This window comes from Pomacea canaliculata, linkage group LG4 (genome assembly GCF_003073045.1).
Source record: "Pomacea canaliculata isolate SZHN2017 linkage group LG4, ASM307304v1, whole genome shotgun sequence".
In the NCBI taxonomy this organism is placed as follows: Eukaryota; Metazoa; Mollusca; class Gastropoda; order Architaenioglossa; family Ampullariidae; genus Pomacea; species Pomacea canaliculata.
Genome location: NC_037593.1, coordinates 23958429 through 23979701, shown reverse-complemented (window position 1 = coordinate 23979701; position 21273 = coordinate 23958429). Strand labels below are relative to the sequence as shown.

Here is a 21273-nt window from a genome sequence, read left to right as displayed (position 1 = left end):
CGGTAAAACATTTCTGATTTGTATATACAACTATAATGTTAGATATGATTCAGCCTAATTACTCATCCAGGTAATAGTTTGTAACAGAAGAATATGTACAAATCGTCCCAACAGACATGCTAACGAGCACCATGGATGTTTAAAAGGTTTAGAAATTGTGCATTTGATTTTGAATTGTCTTCAAACCAAAACACGGACAGAACTGTTGAGAACTTGGTGAGATTTCTGTTAGCTAGATGAAGTTGAATATGCATTTTTTGCAACAGATAACGATCGTGACGATGAGCATTTAAGAGTTCACAAAACGGGTGGTCTAGGCGGCGTCTTACACCAGGTCTTTGCTGCCACACCTGTGAATTTGCACATAATGAATCGACCGCGACACACACAGAGGCTGTGCAGCACAATAGCAACAACACAAACTGAGCATGGCTGCCGATACACAAGTGTGTGTGTAGCGACGGGAAGGTGTGCATGTCTGTCGCCCTATGCGGGCCTATATTCGTTTGTTTGAGTATATGCATGCAAATTTGGCGAACACACAGACACATACCTGGTAGAATTCTGCCTTATCCAATTTCTAAAAGTCTTGTACATTAAATTCGGAAAAGGCATGACTTCCAGCATTAACAAGTGTCATGATGAAAACACCACGCCACTGTGCTGTATGATCAGGGCATATACATATTGTATAATCATAATATTGTTTGGATAATGTTAAACGTGTATTTTCCTTGCGTTCGTACAGAAGGGTGTAGAATATACCGACATCACTATCATCATCCATTTGATCATCATCATCATCCAACAATACCACCATCTCATAGATTTAAATAGAAGCTCATTTCAAAATCGAACAGTGAGATCATGGACGTCTATAGGTGGACTGCTGTCTGTCTGCCGATACCAATGCTTAGCCTCCTGCGAAGTTCCCAGCTGTTAGTCTCGGCGAGCCTAACAATGAATGTGACTAAACCGGAAGCTTTGTACACACGTGCCTCGTTTTAGTAGTTAACTGGAAATAGTCTGCCAGCAGTCCAGTAATACAAGTTCCAATATAACAAATGACCAACTTTATTAATTCCAATGGCCAGTTAGAACTTTGGAAGTGTTCTTAGTTGTAAAACAAAGAAAGAAAAATCCCAAATAAGTACCAGTTACAGGATAAGGCAAGTGGAGCATCATAGCAAAACAGAAAAAGCACGCTGTCTTAAGCTAAAAGCATTTTTAAGGTACACCAACATCACACACGAGCACAATAAAGCAAGGTTAGTCCAGCAGCTAGAATTTAATGCTTATGGAAAAGTACAGATTTAAGAAGCTCTTGTTGACCTGTCTGTGAAAGCCTTGGTGACATTTACAACTTGACGATAAAGCGCGCAGGTGCACACACACACAAAGGAAAGGCAACACGAGGTAGAGAGAGAGATGGGATTCCTGTAAAACCTTTTTAACCCTTCGTGACGCCTAGACCAAAATAGCGCGTGTAACTGAATGTGCGTCCAATGTTTTTAACTGGCCATTTATCGACTTTGGGATATAACTTTAAAATGTTTACTCCATGCACGTGCAGTTGTGCTTGTAGGTAATCTGTGTACGTGCGTGCGCACTCCTGTGTCATGCTGCCATCATATTGATCAGTTGAGGCGCGGTGAGTGGTGCTATGCGCTCTGTAAATAATCTATTGCTGAGAGTCTGTAGTGTGCTTAGGATCATCGGCTCAGTTAAAGAGTCATGGAGAGGCCAGTCATTAGAAATCTCTCACTGTCCGCCAATGAGAGGGCTGGACGGACTGAGCCTTGCCGTGGCACCGTTTCCAAGACAAAACAAGCCATTTACAGTCACAAGGCTTCGTCAAATAAAGCGCACTTTTTTGATGAAATAATCCGCCGGTATGTAAACAGGCCCTACTCCTGTATTAGGCAAACTGAGCAGTAGCCTACTGTGCAAGCACTGATCTGGGCTTCATTTTTTTAAGCGACGAATGATGTTAGGACATTGCGTACACAATTCTTCATGATAATTAACGTAAACTACAGCTGCATAATGTTGTTAAGTTCTCAACTCTTTTCGTCATTACGTACCCAGACAAACTTTCTAATTACAGAAATAGGTTGCGCCGCTCAGTCAACAGTAATTATATTCAAACAAAATCCCATTAATCTGTAATTTAAAAAAAAATAATAAAAACTTTTCTTTAACTATAAAATGTTTTATTGCTAAATATGCCGTTATACCATCTGGAAAGATGATATTTTAAGAACGTGATCGACAAATTTGATTCTTAAGGGAAAACGTGCATTGAATGACTTCCATGATGAGAACTCTTGTCTTCTCTTTCCCTTTGGACTGTTCCATGAAACAGCTAGTGCCATCAAAGCAGTGAACTTTTGTCTTCTTCCCTCGCCTTTTCCATCTCTTTCCTCGTGTTTTTCCATATGTTCAGGAGTGTGTGAAGAGAGAAAGGTGCCTTGAACGGTGTTACTGACAAGGAAATTCTTGTTCAAATAATTCTCTTGGATAAAATCTGTGAAAATAAGTATGCGTGAATACAAAAACTCACTACTCATGTACAAAATTTATTTTTGTGGTCCTTTTAATTTTTTATTTCATTTTAATTTTATTTTATTGTCAGTTTGCAGAGCCACTAGAGAACAAATTTTCTCAAAATGGAGATTAATTAAAAATTATCTGACGTCAACAATGCTGCAGGAAAGATTGGACTTGCCACAGTAACCACTTAGCATGACTTGGTTGCTTCATAAAAAGTGAAAAAAAAACTCTCTTTACGCAGAAAAAAGCAAGGAAGGTGAGTTTTAATCTTAGTTTGATATCCAAAATAAATTGATTGTTGAATGCATTACGTTGCTTTAGATTTTTTTCGGGGAGGGAGGTGAGAATGGCAGGCAGCAGCACTTCCGTTGTCTAGTGCGTAGCATAATTTAGTTACCTGTACTAGTGATAGTCTCAACATTCTGTAGTAACCCAACGACGCCCTCGAATTGTTCCAAGTAGACTCGCTACAGTGAATATCCGCGAACGTTTCCGTGGCCGAATGAATCATCCATGACTTATTTATGAAAAGCTCCAGGCCGCACATCACCTGCGCGCCATTCCGCAGTCGCTGTTCAGTTGTTGCAGTTTGGCGGTGGTTCTGAAGACGACGACAACAGCTTCTAAAGTGCATGTTTCCATCGTGAAAGTTTTCTTTGCACAGCAGAAACTGGATAAGCAGCAAAAACGACACGAAAGAAATGACGAAACTGAGAAAGTGAAGCTTGTTCATTGAAAGCTGACTGAACACAGTACCAGGCGTAGGTCTTTTGAACAAGTCGGCCAAATCAAAACATGCACGAATTCCACTGAAATTAGTGGTATATTGAGTTGCCTACAACAAATTGGCGAATTGTTTTTCAATTATTTAATTAATATAATTATTTTTCTTGATTTGTGGTTGGTCGTTAAAAGTTTACCCAAATGTGCTGCTGCTCTCGATTTTTTTTAAAAAAGACTGCTACTTATCTTAGTAAGTGTAACCACTAAAAATATATTGCCGAATACTAGCATCACGTTTACTAATTTCTTCAGGTTGTAAAGGCTACCAGAGATGTTCAGCACATCGTTTGGTACGCATGCATGGTGTAATCTGAGGCATTTTTTTCTCTTGCTTTTTGCTTCTCTTGTGCACCGTTGATCGATGATGAAGGGTAAGTGCCAGTTCGTTTTCTACGTCGGCCCTTTTATTAGTTCACAGAAGTTCTAGTAAATTTCGTTCGACAGCCAACATACGTTTGTTCATGTAGTGTAGTTCTGTGCGCTGGGGAATCACGGTGATGACAGTTTGGTTCAACTGATTGCCACGATCAGTGCATTACATGATACGAAGATATTCCATGCCTGAGTGATTCAGCACGAGCCACAGAAACTGCGAACACGAACGATTTATAAGTCTTCTTTTGTTTGTTTTTGCTTTACTTTTTTTATTTTCTTTGTTTAAGAAAAGCCTACACCTGTGTGTTCACAGAGGAGTTCCACAAATAGAATAATAGTCTGCCATGTGTGCAATACACTTCAAAATCAATAGGTTGAATAAGATCAGGTGAATAATTAAGAAGACAGTTATATGGTTGGAGTGAGTACTGACATCGAGGGTAGTGTAAAGAGGTAACTAGTTCAATCCGAAGAAAGCAGTGTCTTGTACAAGGGAGATAGTTTCAAGCCTGCTATGAATGCATTGTTGTAGCAGTTTCGCTACAAATAATTATTGGAAATTAGCTATTTGCACAACAAAAAATGGTAATTCTTATATTAAACAGAATATTTAAAATAGCATAGGAAAAGTTCTGCATGTAGAAATAAATTTTTAACGACTGTGGGGGTGGGGAGTAAGTTTAAGCAAATGGTGGCAAGAGGTGTAAGTGCTCTCTGCTACAGCCACAATGATGAGTGTGTGATATTGCTGAAAACATGTGATACTTTAGACATGCTCTGAGTGACTGATTTTTCAAATGTCATCGACCATCTCATTGACGAAGATTTTTAAAATGGTTACATTCAGTAATCACTTGAACAAACTACAAAACAAAGCTGTTGACTGTATATTCCAAACATTTTAAAGTTTCAGTAATTTTATAAAAGTACATATAAAATTTTGTAAAATTATATATGAAAACATCACAAACTATGTTAACTTTCTGCTTCTTCCTCTCCACCCCGTCACATTTTCTTATGCATAATTAGTTATGTTTAAGTAGTGTTTGTGTTTTCAGCTTCATGTAAATTAGAACTAAAAATATATGAAATAAGTAATGGGTGCTATGTTGTCATGAAAAAGACGTCTTTTTTTTCTTTGCAAAGTATGTTTGCTTACACATCTTTTCGTTTTACAATATCCAGTCGGATACTAATCATGTGAAAGTGAACGATCAGTTGAAGGCCTATTGCTAAAGAAATTTAAATTTCATTCCCATTTTCTCAGTATCAATCTTTAAATGCCGTTCAAAAATTCAGTCACGAAAATATAAATTGTTTCTGAGTATCGAAATCCACAGACTTTTCATAGAAATCGCATACTGTCCCTTTGATTTCATAACACATAGCATGTTTTGGTTGTAATCACAATGATGACAACTTGTGCCGTTTCTCACTGAACAAGCGTATATTATGTACGTGTTTTGTTGACACAACATGTCTGAGTGAAACGAAACTTCTTTTGGCTTCAATTGCCGAAAACTCGAGGTCAAAGTCAAGAGACGTGTTCTTTTGTTTGTCAGGAAAAGCTGAGTTGTTAAACATGACGAATTCCAACACAATGGATGAAAATCTTTATTGCAGGAAAGAACATATACGCTGTCCGTATGTGATAGTCTGCATGTGTAAGTGGGATGGACAAAATGACCGTGTAAGGTAAGGAGCTGAGGAGTTTGGTTTTTTTTGTTTTGTTTGTTGTTTTTGTTTTTTTGTTTTTTTTTTTTTTGTTTTTTTGTTTTGTTGTTGTTTTGTTTTAGCAGGAGTTTAGATAGATAATAGACGCAAAGCCAGTAAGGAATCCAAAGCAGAGAACTTGTAGCCAACTCTTGCGTTAATTGCTCGCAAGAGAAAAGCATGCATGAGAGTTGTGCAAAGTTCACATTTGCGAACTTGCAGATATCGGGCAACGAAGTTTTGGTTATGTTAAACCTAATCCATTAGCTTTACTTTGTGTAAACTGATTTCTTTTGGGAGAGGGTTTTCTATTTTTTGCTTTGCTTTGTTTGTTTTGTTAATTTTGGGGGGGGGGTTTATTTGTTTGTTTTAGACAGGCGATATCCCTGGGATGCAATGCCTGATCCATACAGTATACTGAGTGAAGGTTAGGGTCCTAATACGGTCCTAAATGCTAATTTCGTAGTTTCGCCGCAGTGATGATCGTTGAGGTTCTTGAAGGGCATCGTTTAGATGGCCCTGATGATCACAGAGTGGATTCCGCCTGAGCGGTGAAACAGGCCCCCTTCCTTCCGTTACTTTCACTGCTGTTAAAATGTTTTGTATAAATATTTAGAATTTGAAGCAAAAAGAGAGGCAGCTGTAGAATCTTGGGAATCTTTAGTCTTACAAAGTACTGACAAATACTTTTAGGTGCTTTGCCTTTTGGATGAGAGGTCAGAAAAAGTCAGGGGTAAAATGTCTGTGTCGTCGATTTAAATTTTAAAGTGCAGACTTTGAGAAAGCATTGAAAGATTTGAAAGAAATGCTTCTGCTTTTTTTATAATGATAGCTAAATTTTCCGCGTTAAATACATTAAAGTAGGTCTTCAGCACTCCGGGTGAGTAGGTTATGCTACCTCTGATTAGTTTACTAACTCTTCTCTTCCCTGCTGTCTACTCAAACCAACGTTCACCTCATGATCATCATGAATATGAAAGTTGCTACAATATTTTGGTTTTTTTAATGAGTCACCGCCAGCATTATAATCTATGCCATCAAATTTGTTGACACTCGTTAAGGAAACGTCTGTACTGGAGGAGTGAGAGGAATGAGCCCAAGAACATTATCTCTGTGCGTTTCTGGTAGCAAAAAGCAAATAAATAACAGGTCATAAAAACTCAAATATTCTTCATCGCTGTGATGACAAAAAATATTTTCTGTTCGAAAAAATATGTTTCGCGATTGTTCGAGTGGTATCTGCTGATGTTAGAGTTCTAAACATGCATTGCTTTCAGACGTATTGTTTAATAAACCGGAAAATACCTACAAAGGCAACACATAAAAATAAGCAAGAGCCGTTACGGTTATTGTGTCTCCCTTATAAATGAAAATCCTTCACCGAGACGAAAGCGATCGCATTAAATTGTTTGCCATAATATTTTAAAAAGAAAAGCGCAGAGATGGGGCTTTTATAGCTGAACACCACTTTCAAATAATAGCTGTGTCTAGAAAGCTGCAGACCTTGTAAATCTCCGCCTTTCGGCGTAGTTTCACCTTTGAAAGAAAACTACAGATCAAGAAGAAAATGAAAGGGAATGTTATTAGTAGTTTTTATAAACGTTTTACAGTTCTACTGACTGAGCGAAGGTGTTAGGCGTCTTTTCCACCTCACTGAAGGTGAGATCAAAGCCAATGAACAGAAGGCACCTTACAGGTGAAGGGGGGTTTGCTGGTGGAGCTGGGAAAGAGTGGAGTCCTTTCTCCAGAAAATAGAAAAATCGGGGCTGCATTTCAACCACCGTGTTTCACTGCAAATAAGGTCATCCAGAAAGGACATAATGATGAACTGCGAAAGAAGAATGAAAGAGCAATGACCAATGAGTTTATGAAGATTAATGTTCTGGTTTATTTACTTAATGAGATTAACCCCAGCTATTTTAATTTGCACAAGAACAGCGGAAATCTATAAAACCTATCAAAGGCTGAGACAGATTATAAGTCGTCTGCTCGTCAAATTAAGTGGAAGTGAAAACAATTCAAAAAGAATTTCAGAAGCGGCTGGGACTTAGTCAAAGGAGAATGTAATCATACTGAACAAAGAATTAATAGGTAGGCACATTTACCTTTAGATACAAAGTTAAAACTGCTGGCGAATATTAGCAGTAAGTAAAGAATGCGTCATTTCAGTAATAAAAAGACAAAGCTGCATATCTTTAAAGTCAAATTTGTTTTTACAATCCTGTGCTACAGGTGTTCTGTGCCTGATCAACGGTCTTATTTTTCCCGGCTTACGGCAATTTTATCAATAGAAAAGTAGAGAATTTCGAGACCGTCATTCTTCACATGAACACTGCTTGTATTACATCTGTGCCCATTTTGGAAAAAAAAGTGTAAAAATATCAATCCCAAAGAAAACTGCTTGTAGTTTTTTTAAAATTTAATTAAAATAAAAATTGCTTTAACCAGCTCATCCACAAATGTAAAATGAACCAGTGGATTGGATGGTGATATCAGCAGTTGCTCCTATCATGGTTTCATTTTCTCTGTGAACTTTTCACTTTAAATGGAAAAGCTAGTCAAATGGTTCGTTGGGTTTAAATGTAGATACTGATGCAAATTTTAATTGGACATGATTTAGAATGTCAGCATCTACTCAATGTACCATTTGCACTTATTTTCCTTTTAAACTGCCGTTGTTTTCCAACAATCGTAACAAATTTTGCAAGAAAATGTTGGTATTTATACTTTGTCAATGATATCGTCGTAAAGAAATTCGCTCGAAAGCAGCGTGGGCACATCTCATAAACCAAAGATCTTTGGACACCCCAGGTGCTTCAAAATATTCACATCATTGACTTTTTGAAAAGGAAATTGATGTTTTAATGATTGACAGATAATATTACTATTCCTATTTTTAATGCTTTCCGTATTAACTTTTCAAATGTAATATTTAAGGAAAATGCAGAAGAAAATTTTTTTTTATTGTTTACCATCTTGCAGATAACATTAACAATTTCCAAGTTTGTATATCTAATTACACTTAGTTACGAGAATTGCGTACAATGTTCAAAAACCCAATTAGTGGCGGTGGGACAGAAAATCCTTCTTCACACTCACTCACTTGAGCCCCGTATCAGTTTTAATGATTAGCCCTTCTTTTTGAGAAGTTTTAACATTAACCGCTATGCAACAACTTCAGTAAATATCTGTAACTGAAGAGATCTTAATATAAACAAAGGAAATCACCGTTTGCCTGTTTTTTTCCCTCGTTAGTCCTGGAGTATCCCTGACATTTGTCAGTTTTTCACACTGAAACTGTGAAGAGAAACAAAGACCTCGCTTTTACCACCTCTAACTTGAAACCAGATCCAAAAGTGTGTAAGGCACAAAGAAAATTGTAGGAGAGTATTTAAGATGTTCAATACATGGCTTTGAAACCTGACCCAGATGCAGAAAAAGAGTCCTGTCATAATGAGAACGATCGCTTATTTTCTTACTCTGTTATTTCGCAACATCTGAAAATGCATGATTATATATTTTTCTCGGTAAAACAAAAGGGAAAAAATGTAATACCATTATCGTGAAGAGAACTTGAAGCGTACATGTACATGACACGCATCTTGAAGACGACGACGACGACGACATGCTAAAACAATACTGTTCAAAGTTTCAGTATACAATGAAACCTCGATTTTATGTTTCTCAAGGGACCACCAGAAATAAACATTTAATCTAGGAAAAACGTTACATCAAGGAAACACTTTTATTTGCCACAAAGAAGAAAATGCGTGCGACTACATACGAAGACAGGTCTGGAGTGGGAATCCGCGTTGGGATAGGGGTCGGGAGAAGGTTGTCGTCGGTGTGATGACAGCACGTTCGCTGTAACTGAAGGAGGTACATGTACGGTATACTGTAATAAAAAGCAGCCGTGGGCGGTGTTGGAGTATTTTCTTCAGTGAAAACGTTAAATCGGAGTCAGATTACATGCGATATGGAAGAAAAACGAAAGTTAAACGAGAAAAACGGAAAGTATAAACGAGGATTGAAAACCATTGAGTATATGGGACCGCCAAAACGAACGTTATACTGAGCCATTCGTGTTTTACTATATACAAAATTATTTTTAAAACACTACTTACAATTTTTCTGTCAGATTGAAATTAGTACAGTACTGTTTCTCTTATTGGTGTAAATTTGTATGTTCCACCAAATTTCTCGAAAGATCTCATTATCATGAGACTTTTGGTCAACCTGGGTTAGAGGAAGGTCAAAACTAACAGTGAATGAATTGTCTTCATTCCCTAACACTATTGTATCTTCCTAGGAGATTACATGTCTCCCAAGAATGAAATATTGAAAAAAAGGAGTAAAAGGAAACTTGAAACGTGGCTCATTGTTCTCATTCATCTTAATGAATGGGGTTCAGGCGCGCTCACGAACTGCTGTCTTGGGGAGCAAAGGGAAGGACGTCACATGTCACACAAAGCTCGGCACATGCTACCCTTATATATGGCGGCACTTTGGATAAGCCCTATTGACTTGTAAATTGTGGAATGAACTAATCACAAAGGATTCATCAAAAAGCTACTTTGAGAGTTTTGAATATTAAAGGAAATGCAACAAAGGAATCTGTTACAGTGAACCTCATAGGGTGACATCACTGTGATGTTGCGAAATATTGTAGAAAGGCAAATCAATAACAATTAGGAACAAGGAGAGCTAAATATTCTTCCTGGCTGGACGAAGCATTAAGAGGCACAGTCTGCGTAGATAATCAACTTCGTGACTCCTTTACGATGGGAAAACGAGGAAGATTTGCTGACCCATCTTTAACTAGATGGCTTGACATTTAATAAAGCTGGCATCCAACCACATTTAATTTGGATACGTCTGAAAAACATGGAAAATATATCATGAGAGATACCGAGAGATACTTTATAAACATCTGTTTTTACAGCATAATTTTACCTAAAGTGACTGGCAGTGTGGAAAGAGGAGAAAAAAAAGCTAAGCTGTTGCCTAAAAAGATTCAAAGGAAACAATAGTTGAAGCTTTTATTTTTCAGCAGAACTGGATCTGATTCGTCTCATCTCAGTTGTTACTGGAATGAGTAATATTAAGTACAGCCCACCTTATCCAAAGACAATTCTATTGTAACAGGTTTGGTGTCAGCACAAAGCAGCAGGTGACTTGGGAACAAGGAAATCGAGTATGTTTCAATGCACGAAAGTTTTGCCAAAAAAAGTGCTTTCTAAACACCAGATTTACTCGTCAGTTTTTTCTTTCTGATTATTTTTTTTTTTTTTCCATCGTTGAATTCAGTGAGCTCGCTAAACGCGCTGCTATACAATGAATGAGACATGACAACATTGCTGTACTGCGGTTAACAATATCGTCGTATGATATTTTAAATTATAGAGTAGATGACCCCGTTTAGGTGTCCTAGAACAAGTACAAAGCGCTGGTTTGATTCCCGAGTTGATATTGATCACGTAATTGAAAGAGAAAGGTTGTATAATGTTGAAAGGTGTTTTTGGTGCCAGTGGTAACCAGGTAACGCTTTATTAAATATTCCTGGGAAGAATCAAACATTTCCTGTAATAAAAAAATTAGAATTTAATCATATCCATCACAATGATGATTTTCCAAGGCCGATGATCTCAAAGTTACGAAGTGATAAAATAAAAGGTTCTGAGTGATGGCTACCTAACGAGGGAGAAAAATTAGTTTTCTAATGGCTAAAAACTTCCATGGAGTAGTGTAGAAGAAAGAAGTGGTATCAATTCACAGGGACTCGTGCCGCTTGGTTCCCTGTTTGCTGTGTGATGAGGGAAAACAAAAACTACAAATGATTTTTTTAGTGCTGCATCTCTCAGATTTTGGTGCTAAAGCAAACGTAATACATAAAATTACCATGGGGATGCGTAGGGTGTGTATGATTAGTTTATAAAAAAGCTTCCTTAACTTTAGAAAATATGTTTTAAGTAATCGTCAAAGGACAAAAGTTGCAGGGATTTTTTCCATCAACCTCAAGAAAAATTTGAATGTTTCCACAAAGTACAAGCAGCCCAATATTCTAACCTAAAGATCACTTTTCTATCCGGCAATGAAATATAGGTATACCTTCAACGTTCTTGTAGTTTGCTGCTGTCATGTTAAACGACCTTCTTTTCAAGATCGCATTGTCTACCCTATTTCTGAACGCTTCCGAAAGGTCACTGCTGGCAGAAATGAACGTAAGCATCATTCGAACTTAAATGGAAAAGCTAGTAATGGTAAGTTGGGCTTAATGATAGATGCTGACGTTCTTAAGTCTAAACCATCCCCGAGCAAAATTTTGGTAGCATCGTTTAGTCACAATCGCGTCTGATACACAGGTCTGCAGGGTTCAATAGGTCAGACAGGATGGTCTCTTTCATTAAAGCCCAACTTTTGCCTGTATTTAGGTATTCTTCTGCATCAAGATGGGTTATCTAGTGCATCGCCATGATGAACTTTGTATCGGTGAGTGCAGATATATCTGCACACTGATTCATAACCGTCCTGTTCTGAGTGATGCAGATGTCGTCCTTCTCGGATTTCACGTTATTGTAAAAAAAAAATTAAGAAAATTAAGAAAACAGGACACAATGAACGTCTTTGTAAAAGTATGGCCTTCCTCTAAAATTAAGTTGTACTTCCTTGTGGTTCAAATTCTCTATTTTACTCTGACATATTTTAAAAAGTTTTTATTGACAGTTTCGGAGTCTTAAATTTCTAGGTAACTGCATTTAGAAGGAGCCATTTGCGATAAAAGCTCTGTTTGCTCTTCATTTGATTTTGTTTTCTTACCTTTAGCAACAACAGCTTATTACCTTACAAGTTTTGATCACGATCTACTTTTCCCCGATTGGTGTTTTTTCACATTTAGATTTCGAAGCAATGTAGATCGGTATTTTTTCTAATAATGTGGGGTGTATTTTCTCCATTAAAAGAATGAACTGATTATTCCTTGCACATCTTGACAATACAGGTCTAAGTGGCTACACATACATGCCGGCCGTTGCGTGTTTCTATTCCCACCTACCCACCTCGATGACCAGTGCCAGAGGACGAGCACAGTCGGCCGTCATCTGGTACCAGTCAAGAGATGAATGAATAATCCCTCCGCTAATTACTGATGTATCATTCATATGGAGATATCAGTGCCGTCAAGGCAAGCAAACCTCTTAATTAAAATGTATTCCTGTAGCCAAAATAGTAAATGTGAAGACAGTAAGCGTAGAGGAAGTATCATGATAGAGTAAATTCCATTCCACTACGATAATGTATGACTACTTGCACTGAAATTCATCATTTTCTCTCTTCTCTCTCTAATGGTACACTTTTCTCGGCTAATGTATATTTCTTTTAATGATATCATCCTCGCTCTTCTCAAGTTCTGCGAATGATATGAAGTTTATTTCGTCTCAATTCTAAGGCTTAAAAAGAGTTAAATGTCGTGATTGATACACATCTGAAGAGAATAGGAGATGGGCAAAAGATATCTCAAGGCACACTAGCGTAGAAAAACACACAGGACCGTAATGATTTAAAGGGATTAGATGAAAGGAGAATTTTTTCCACGGGTGAATGATGCCGATGACTTTCATTTGATAGGCAGTATCACTAACATTTTCAGTAGATTTAGACCACTAGGATTTAGGAAGTGGAAATAGTCCACGAATGCTAACGTTTATATTTTTTTATTTATAAACTACTTACATAACAGAAGACTCCACCAAAAAGACTTCGAAACAGGTGTACCCTGTGTACATTTAATGCAGTCCCCGATAATAAAGATAATCATAAATAGCCTGCTGCTTTTTACTGCTGCCCTTGTAGTTACAATAAATAAAAAGATTCTTTTATTTTTTGGTGCTAACAGACGAAAGCGATTATTCGTATTATTCAAATGACCCTGATTCTGATTCACTGAGTATCAATAAAAATTCAGTTTATTCCAAACCGACGATTTACTGTAGGGAATAGTTTTAAATCAATGTCACTACTGAGTTCTTTCTATTTCATTCCCATTTCCTGATAAATGTCTTCTTCAACATATTTTCTAACTGTAGTCGTCTGGCTGCTACAAATAACTTAAGAACAGGACATCCACTGTTGGATGTAGATGGAATGCCTGGAGATGAAATCAGCGATTTCTAATTGTGTTTCTGATTCACCATTATAATCGTGGTCTACTCTATGAACATCTGCGGCACTTTTCTATGTGAATGCCTGTCATCAGAGATGTGGATGTAAACATAAGAACTGGGTCGGGCGGAAAGAAGTGAGCGCTACGTGACACCTCACCACTTTGAGAAAGAAAATTACGAGCCAACTATATAGCCACGAACTTGTATTACTGGACTGCTGGCAGACGATTTTTTCCAGTTCACTGCTAAAACGAGGCAGTTGTATATAAAGCTTCCGGTTTATTCACATTTCAGATTAACTACTAAAACGAGGCACGAGACTACAAGCTTCCGGATTATTCACATTCTTTATTTAGACTCGCCGAGACTAACAGCGGATCACTTCGCAAGAGGCTAAGCGTTGGTCTTGGTAGACAGCAATGTACCTATACTCGTCTGTGATATAACTTAATTCCTACGTCCAGACAAAGAATATCTGAACTTGCATGCTTTGAGCGTGCTGTCATTAGGTAGTAGAAGGGGGCCTGGCCAGAGGACCTGGTGATATACGCATCTATACGCAGGATGAGAACAGCTGACGTCACAAGAAAGTGCAGATAGGTACAATAGGCAATACAAGCACAACAAATACAAGACATGTATACAACTTTTTTAAAAATATAACTGACAGTAGCTTCTATTTTACGTTTGCTATCTTAGGTAGCGATGAAATGTTCTCTACGTGCTGGTATGCCTGTCAAGGACACATACAAGCAGGGGCTAATAGATCCTAGTCATAACAAGCGCACTAATGTGCCCACCAGCCTGTGTGTGGATTACAGGTTTGACGTGAATGTCATTGCTAGCTGTAAGCTAAAAGCCAATTTGGTGTGCTCACTTGCTAAACAAAGATAAGAGAGAAATATGTAGGCAGCCTGCGTGCGCGAGATGGTCGTAAGACTCATTGTCTCACTAACCCTACATCTTTTTCAGCAGGACAACAAATGGGGACGACATTGGCCTCCTGTAATCTCCAGACAGATATCAACGTGCAGAAGTTACCTGTTGCCACTTCCAAGCTCACAGTCCTGTGGCGCTGTCTGCGCTGGCGACATGTTGCAGGTGACGGTTGCTGTGAAAGTCATCATCAATTGTCATACAGGTTCCCTTCCTTTTAGCAATGACTCCATTCAGAACAGTGCAACAGAAGCAAAATCAGACAATGTTTTATTTTAACTTTGTTTTGAATCGTGTATAAATTACACATCAAACTTGGCTTGAATATACACGTTCTCACCATTTTACCACAGCATCACATTTTATGTTACCTTTCTATTTTAAAAAAATGTGAATTCTGATCCCCCATGTGTTGTAGACGTTAAGTTAGCATTGGCTTGCCTAAAAGATCACACAAAATCTTGTTGATCATATCGTTGATGATGTTGGGAGGGGAAGGGGGCTTTGAAAAAGCGTGATAAAGGCTTAAAATTTGAAACATTGTCGCCATCACAAACTACAAGCTTGTGCTATTTCATCATGAATTAATTGCTAAGCATCTGTGGATGTTACTTTGTTATCTTCTTAACAAACAAAAAAACAAAACAAAGGCCAGTGTCGTAAACTCTGGGGCAGGAGTCCGTGGATTTGATAGGGGCTATGATTTCTGTCACCCGGTCTAACACACCGTCGATACCCCCACCAAATCACGTCGACATTTCCCGCATGCGCCTATTCTGAATTGCTGATCTACACATTTTAACTAGCTTGTCGCGAGACGCGATCGGGCGTCGCGGGACTTACTCTCTCTCATCACACTCACACACACAGACAAACTTCCACGCGCCCGATGCGAGCAACGAAACCAATCACTTCTCAGTGGACATAAAACACTAGCACGAAGTTACAATACAAAACTGAAATGTATTGGCGGTCACAGAGCGCGACCTCAACGGATATAAAAAAAACAACAATAACAACAACAAAAAACCAGATTGCAGAGAAAAGAAAATAAAACAAACCAACATGGGAGAACCCCACCACTTAAAATCAAACACCCGCCCCTCTAACTAAGGGCGTTCGTGAAACCCGGCGCGGCACAACACTTTTCACGCAGTGCAGATGATCTCCCCTCCCAGGCCACTGCCTGAGACAACTCTCTGTTCACCTCCACGCACACACAGTCCGTTCTCAGGACGACTCGTCTGTTGCCAGGCGATGTTGACGTCACCGTACCCGTCACATTCCCGCCTGTTGCTCTGCGGCTTGGTGATTGCACAGTCCGTTCTTACGACGACTTGTCTAATGGCCGATGGTCGATGGTCCGATCTCTCAGAGCCTGTTTAGAGCGAGTCTCTCGTAACGTTTAATCATAACACAAATAAAAATCCCCTAAGATATAAACTCAACACATAAAGTTTCCCCCGTCCCACATACAGCTATGTAGAGATCTCTTGTTGAGCCCCCAGCATGCATCACCCCAAATAACAACACGAAGCAATTTAGTATATTTAAGAAATTATTAATCAAATTACCAAATGATAAAAGGGAATACCCAAGAACAGGTTTTGTTAGTGTTTTTATGCCGTGCTCGGAACAATGGCTATATCACGGCAAAAAGTAGTTGTAACTTTAAAGGTTGTGGAATAAAAACTTCCTAATTCTTATAAACATGATATATTTTTAAAGGCCAACATAACAAGTAACCAAAATGTAAAAAAGGGTGGGTAAAGCATTAAAAGGGGTGTTGAAGCCCAAAAAGGCTACAATCACACCAAAAGCAAAACAGAACTATCAGGATATAGAAATTTTAAATTGGATGGTAGAGCCCTATCCTCTTTGAAAAGGAAAGGATTGCTGCCGATGGGACGGACCTTGTCGCGAACCTGGGGCGAGGTCCGTAGATTTGGTAGGGGGTACGATTTCTATCACCGGTCCAACACACCGTCTATACCCCCACCAAATCCCGTCGACACTTACCGCGTGCTACCACACTAAATTGCTTATTATCAACTTTTAGTTAGCTCGAGCCCCCAAGCACGCATACCCCAATGAAAACACGAGGCAATTTAGTGTATTAAAAGAACGTTAATTATTATTACCAAACGACAAAAGAAAGAATACACAAGAACAGGTGGGTTTGTACTACGTGTTTCTCTATCCTAACTCGTTCTCAAGGTCGTCCCGGTATCTAATTGTTTCCCTTACTTCTGGTCCAGATAGCTAGTGAGCCAGATCTAACCTTAAAATTAACTGTCACACACCTCTCTGCTCACACACTCTCCCCGTACACTCCTTACGCATCCGCCACTTAGCTGTGTCAAGTTTTTGCTGTGTAGGGTCTTAGTCTCGCAGGACACACACACACAACGGTCACTTGTACTGCCCACTGGCTAGCGCTCGTATGGGGAATTGTGTCGTCTCGACTTCGGTCTTCTGTTGACCAGTACGCGACGAGAGGAGTACGAAGAAGGTGCACCTCAAAAGGTCGCCAGTAGTCCTGACGATCTTCGCATGGAACGCAGCACCGATCCCGGTGGCCGGAGCAACTTGTTGAGTTGTTATCTGGTCGAACAAAGTTGCTCTTGCGTACGTGCAGGTACGACTGTGAGGTTTAGCTCAGTTTCTATGGTGATGTCCTTTTCTCTGTGGTTCGCTTGTCTGAAGTTTGAAGGAAGGACATGCGCCAGAGAAGACTTGAGATGTAAAAATCACTGATGTCTTCTCCCTAGACGTTTGACGCAGAAGCCCAGCTTGCCGTTACGTGGCTATCAGGTCAGACGAAGTTGCTTTTCTGCATGCACAGGTACGACTGTGTGGCTTAATTCACCTTCGAGAATGGTGTCCTTTTTCGCTCAGAGGTTATTTCGTCTGAAGCTTGATGGAAGGACAACTGCACACAAAGACTTGAGACGCGAAAGTCACGGATGTCTTCCCCTCAGAGGTTTTAGCACAAAAGCCCAGGTTGTCGTCCAGATCTTTCTTTTTTAGTCGAAACGCTCAGCTTGCAATTCTCGATCTTTTAGTCCAGTAGCCGTTTCGTCCCAGTCATGTCACCTGACACACCACAACCAATCACGCCTTACAGCCACCACGAGCCTAAGCTCCCACCCGCACCCGCGTAAATGACATAATTTCTCTCTCTAGAAATTACGTCATTTCTAGAGTAAAATAGATGTGCAAACCCACACTACAGCCCTATCCCCACTCTTTCACGACACTGACCTAAATAAGGAAAATAAAGATTTCTGTAAAAAATTGACGAGTAGTCTGAAGCTTCAATTCAATTCAATACAACTTTATTCATCCACAAGGGCAATTAGAGGTATGATGACACGCCAGCACACTAGAGGGAAGAATGATGTGAGAGATGAAAGGGAATAGATTCTGGCGACATACACACACACATGTGCACACACACCCACTCATATAGTAACACAGCAACAGGAGGTTCAGTGGGCACCCCGCACAAGGTCACCTCAGGAAAAAAAAAATGGCATGCGTCTCTTTTTTTGGATCTTCCGTTTAATTGCCATATCATAAGGCGTTGTATCTCGGTGTTGCTTGCCTTCGGACAGATAACCAAAAAGTGTAGACTGTAGAACATTAAAATTTTCCCTACACCAGGGACAAACAGGTGGCGGTTCAACTCGTAAGAGGTATCCTTGCGTGGCATAGGTGTGTCCTATCTTTAATCTTGTAAGAACTACCTCCTCCCGTCTCGTAGGGCGGCAAGAAGGTAGGCGGTCGGAAAGGCAGGGAAGGGTGGCATATAACTTGTTTTGGCCAGAGTGTCCCAGTGGCACTGAATGTAGGCCGAAAATAAAGATTTGCAGTCTGATGAAATAAGTAATTGAAGTTTACCTAGCTGTCACCATCTAGCCAGTTACATGAAGGGACATCACTCCCTCCCCCCCAAGAACAGGTAAGTTTTCAAATGAGCTGATTCCCTAACTTGGCTAATTACCTACATCGTCCCGTTTACCTAACTACACTCCTAATCCAGATAACTAGTGAGTCAAATCTATCCTTAACTGTCACACTCACAACACTGCACAATCACTCTTCCCGTACGATTCTCATGCACACGCCTCTTAGCTCTGTCCAAGTGCCTTTTGCTGCGTGGAGTCTCTGCAGGACACACACTGTCACTTGTTTTCGCCCAATGGCTTTAACCGTATGGAGAACTCTCTCGTCGCGCAGCAGAGAAATAGTGTTCTAGGACGTCGGTCTTCTGTTGTCCGGTACATCAGCGTCCGCGGAGTCATGTGTCAGTAATTCTTCAACCCTGTTGTTGTTGTCAGCCTGAAATGGTGTGTCTACAGTTTCCACATTTGTACTCGAAGCACATGGTTCAGGGATGTCTTCTCGAGTATCAACAAGAGGCTGGAACCATTCCTGCTGAATATTATCTTGTCCAGTCACTAGCTGGAAGAAATGTCTTCTTGATTTGACATCCTTAACAGGAAATATATTAAATGAAGATACAGTAAAAAATTTGATGACAGCTTGCAGGGTGCACCTGTCATGCCTGGGCAAGAACACATGTCTATGTTCATGTCTACTTGGTATGACTTACCATGCTGCTTCTCACTTTTAACTTCAAAAAGAAGGTCTCCTACAGCCTGAACCATTTCCCTCTTAATATTTTCTGTTCCATATAAATAACGTCTGCTAACTGTGACATCTCTCCTACCATTAGCAAGGTCCAGCAGCCGTCTTTCATAGTAGGCAGGAAACCGTGTTAATAAGAAATCAAGCAGTTGCTGAATCTTATATGCACTTGTGCGGCAGAAGATTTTATCTTTCAAAACATGCATAGCTGCTTCACAGTAGTTATCTGTGTTATTTCCATGCACAAGGTCTTTTCTAAAAGTGACTGCCCATAGACTTCTTCGTTCAAACTGCTTTTCTAAATATAGTTTGAATTTGGGATTGTCCCTAACATCATCTCTACAGGCATTATCATAAACATTAATTATTTCATCATCAATCTGAGCATAAACCATTTTTTTGATGATGCTCAGTAGATGAGGCCTGCTTTCTTTTTTGTACATTGCTCCGGGCCACCCAGAGGAAGTGTCAAGTGTCCTGAAGTACATGGAACGTACAAAGAAGAAGTGTTGTTTCAGGGAATGTAGCTTGCAGGCTCTGCCTTTCAGCACTACTATCATCTGTGAGGTACACCCGAGGTCCTCTATTACCCCTTCCAAAAAGAGCATCAGATGGCAAAAGTTCTTTATACAGTAACAAAGCATCTGTTATTACTTCTGTTGCTTCAGAAGAAACAATAAGGCAGCCTAAAGGGAGTCCACCTGCAACACTGTGAGTGAGAAGCAGGAAAACTCTGAAGTCATACTTCTGAAGTCATACCCCCTGAGGCATCCATAAAAACGAGTTCACCGCTTTCATGGTGCAGTGTGTGCACTCTCATCATGAGGGGAGTGCAGACAGCTATGGCTATCTTCCCTGATACTGTTTGTTCTACCTTGCAGAACTCCCCATTTTGTTCTGCATTGAATGTCCTGCAAGCTGTCTCTAGGCTGTCAATCAACCGTTTTGAAGAGGTGTCAGGGACGCGTTCACTTCACAATTTCATACACCGTCATACATCACTCGAACTCACTGACGGCCATATGTATGCACGTCCCCACGCGTGTTCTTTTTACACAGATCTCACAGAGATTTGTCGTGGTCAAATAAGATTTATATAATTCAACATTTAACATTAAACACATACATTATTGAAAATCATATACGGTGTAACATCAGTATTAATGTCTTTTTGCGGCGTCGTTCAATTAAGTTGGTCGTCCGTTTTTCTTTCGAAAAGTTCTCAAATTGCTACTTACTGTTTGACTTTGGTTATTCACACTTTTTCATACTTCCACACTGTCCGAAGCGATCGCCCAAGAATAAACTTTCTGGTAAAATCCTCCCTGAATTACACATACACTACACTACATCCCAATGTTAATGATCGTAGTCACTCTCCTTTTCTGACTACACATTAAACAAAGATAAGTCTTTTTCCTTTACGACATGTCCTTTCTTAAAATCCACAGATGTAGGATTCTTATGTTCTCCGTCTTAACAGAGTCGTACATTGATTAGTTTGACAGTTCTTCTCTTTTTGAAAACTCGCACAATTTTCAGTTCTTATAAGGTGTCAGGAACGCGCTGTTTTAAATCTCTTTCTCTCACAACGCGCACGCGTCCCCTTGCGTGTTCTTTCAACCATATAACACAAAGATTTGTCGAGGGCAACAAAAACTTTAACGCAATCGATATTAACGAAATCATATACAAAAGTCCGTTTCAATCTGCACTGTTCGTGTGCTCATTAACGTTCAACACACACATACACACAGTCCGTGTACCGTCTTATGGTGTTCTCGACACTCCACTGCACGAATTTAGGGGTTCAACAAATGAACCAAAGCTGGCACCACAAATATACTCCCGGCACCACAAATATACTTCGGGGGATCAACACATGATCCCAGGCCGGCACCACAAATATACTCCGGGGGATCAACACATGATCCAAGGCTGGCACCACAGATAAACTTGCAGGGATCGACACACACACAATATCCCAAGCGAACACCACACACACTTTACGTCCGCCTTTCTTCTTTGCTCACAGCCGTCTGCTCTCTTCCAAATATTTTTCATCTTGCGTCTCTCTACAATTTGCGTCATAAAATGACGG

The 21273-nt window shown here is 39.6% G+C and overlaps 1 long non-coding RNA gene across 1 annotated transcript; it reads left to right on the top strand.

The window, feature by feature from the left end:
• The first annotated feature begins 2642 nt into the window (after positions 1 to 2642).
• Positions 2643 to 16164, top strand: LOC112562335. The gene is made up of 4 exons (XR_003098844.1): positions 2643 to 2809; positions 3589 to 3707; positions 5335 to 5406; positions 14556 to 16164. It is a non-coding gene; the product is annotated as an uncharacterized LOC112562335 (long non-coding RNA).
• The last annotated feature ends 5109 nt before the right edge of the window (positions 16165 to 21273 follow it).